The 2,689-nt window shown below is 49.1% G+C and overlaps 1 non-coding gene across 1 annotated transcript; it reads left to right on the top strand.

Annotated features, from left to right (window-relative positions):
- Positions 1–2,301: 2,301 nt before the first annotated feature.
- Trnaa-ggc (transfer RNA alanine (anticodon GGC)) lies at positions 2,302–2,377 on the top strand. Its single transcript has one exon. It is a non-coding gene; the product is annotated as a tRNA-Ala (tRNA).
- Positions 2,378–2,689: the final 312 nt, after the last annotated feature.

Here is a 2,689-nt window from a genome sequence, read left to right as displayed (position 1 = left end):
TGCTAGTTGTGACTGCTGATAACAGATGCCGTAGCAATCAATTCATGGAGTGAGTTGTATGTTTTGCGATAGTCTGTCTCTGACAAGCAAGCACAGGTGACATAGGTGCGAACACAGGAAGCTTGCAGACCCTCGCTGCCTGCAGACACCGAGCAGCCACACTAGGAGGGCGGCCTAAGCCGTAGGCGAAATGTGCTCATTCGCTTTGGCGCGACGTCGAACTATAAATAATGCTGTCACTAGCGTGAGCGTCGTGGAAAGTCGGAAAAGTCGGCTGCGAGGGTGAGTGCCAAGTTTGGGGAGCGTTTCGTAGTATGCGCAGTGCAATGGAGACGCGGAAACTTATTGTGGCCCAGTGTTTTGCAGTTGGACGACAAGATTGGTACACAGTAGTAAAGAGCGAGGCACTGAGTTGGCATGAATAATGGAGTGCACAATGGGGCTCGAGATGTGTTTGTTACCTCAGGTGCTGTATGATTGTCGTCAAGGAGTGAAAACGGAGCAATTTGTGACGGCTCTTTCAATTTAAGACGTTAAAAACAGACGGAATTTTCATTTGTAATACCAGAGCATCGAAACTACTTGGTACTTTTGTGTATATGAACGGGTCCGCGCCTTTGTACTCTGCTCCCTTCACCGCTACAAACCAACCAACCAAAGTGTCCGTGCGCATCTGAGTCGCAAAGAATGGGGAATAGCGCAGTTTGCTCGTGCATGGGGCGTAGCTCAGTTGGTAGAGCGTTCGCTTGGCATGTGAAAGGTCCAGTGTTCAAGTCGCGGCGCCTACATTTTTTGTTGTCAGTGCATGGTAAGTGTTGGTCGCGGCGAACCTAAAGGCACGCAAGATGTTGCAAAGCCAGCGTCACAGACTGATATGATGTATACTGACGTAAGGAGAGCAAGATGTAAGTGTGGGGACCGGCTGTTATCGAGGTGTCATCGAGTGCAGATCTGTCTTAGGTATCGCGGCTTAACCTCATTGAAGTCTAGAGGGTGGACAACACGTTGGTCTTACTCAGAGCGGTGTCCGAATTCTATTTTCGACGTTATACGTGCCACTTTCATTGTGGCCAACTACGATTCGATACAGAATGCACGAAACCTGAAAGACACCCTAACGGATACATAGAGAGTAGTGTTTGTCTGCTGAATAATGGGAGTGCAAGGGTCTGTGTCGTCTATATGGCTGTATGTAGCACCATTAGTCTTCGGGGGGCGGGCGTAGCTCAGATGGTAGAGGGCTCGCTTAGTATGCGAGAGGAACTGGGATCAATACCCAGTGCTTCCAGAATTTTTAACACACCTACATGCGCACCTTGCCATGCAAGTGGAATAATTCACAACCAGCAGATGTGTCTAGGAAGATACAAGCGAATTATTAGCATCCACAATTGACAAGCGTGCTGTTATTAGTGCGCAGGAAGCACCCTCCTCCCACGCCTACACTTAATTTAGAAACAGTACAAGTGTTCCCGTAAGATTCTCAAGCCTATGTCGGAAAGATCTGCCTTGCGCTGAGTTCACGTAAATCCCACTGCACATTCCTATTCTTTGCATGCAGTCAGCTGCTACTGGTGTTGCTAGTTGTGACTGCTGATAACAGATGCCGTAGCAATCAATTCATGGAGTGAGTTGTATGTTTTGCGATAGTCTGTCTCTGACAAGCAAGCACAGGTGACATAGGTGCGAACACAGGAAGCTTGCAGACCCTCGCTGCCTGCAGACACCGAGCAGCCACACTAGGAGGGCGGCCTAAGCCGTAGGCGAAATGTGCTCATTCGCTTTGGCGCGACGTCGAACTATAAATAATGCTGTCACTAGCGTGAGCGTTGCGTGAGCGTCGTGGAAAGTCGGAAACGTCGGCTGCGAGGGTGAGTGCCAAGTTTGGGGAGCGTTTCGTAGTGTGCGCAGTGCAATGGAGACGCGGAAACGTATTGTGGCCCAGTGTTTTGCAGTTGGACGACAAGATTGGTACACAGTAGTAAAGAGCGAGGCACTGAGTTGGCATGAATAATGGAGTGCACAATGGGGCTCGAGATGTGTTTGTTACCTCAGGTGCTGTATGATTGTCGTCAAGGAGTGAAAACGGAGCAATTTGTGACGGCTCTTTCAATTTAAGACGTTAAAAACAGACGGAATTTTCATTTGTAATACCAGAGCATCGAAACTACTTGGTACTTTTGTGTATATGAACGGGTCCGCGCCTTTGTACTCTGCTCCCTTCACCGCTACAAACCAACCAACCATCGTGTCCGTGCGCATCTGAGTCGCAAAGAATGGGGAATAGCGCAGTTTGCTCGTGCATGGGGCGTAGCTCAGTTGGTAGAGCGTTCGCTTGGCATGTGAAAGGTCCAGTGTTCAAGCCGCGGCGCCTGCATTTTTTGTTGTCAGTGCATGGTAAGTGTTGGTCGCGGCGAACCTAAAGGCACGCAAGATGTTGCAAAGCCAGTGTCACAGACTGATATGATGTATACTGACGTAAGGAGAGCAAGATGTAAGTGTGGGGACCGGCTGTTATTGAGGTGTCATCGAGTGCAGATCTGTCTTAGGTATCGCGGCTTAACCTCATTGAAGTCTAGAGGGTGGACAACACGTTGGTCTTACTCAGAGCGGTGTCCGAATTCTATTTTCGACGTTATACGTGCCACTTTCATTGTGGCCAACTACGATTCGATACAGAATGCACGAA

Source organism: Schistocerca gregaria, unplaced genomic scaffold, assembly GCF_023897955.1.
Source record: "Schistocerca gregaria isolate iqSchGreg1 unplaced genomic scaffold, iqSchGreg1.2 ptg000174l, whole genome shotgun sequence".
Taxonomy (NCBI): domain Eukaryota; kingdom Metazoa; phylum Arthropoda; class Insecta; order Orthoptera; family Acrididae; genus Schistocerca; species Schistocerca gregaria.
This window is presented reverse-complemented; position numbering and strand designations above follow the sequence as displayed.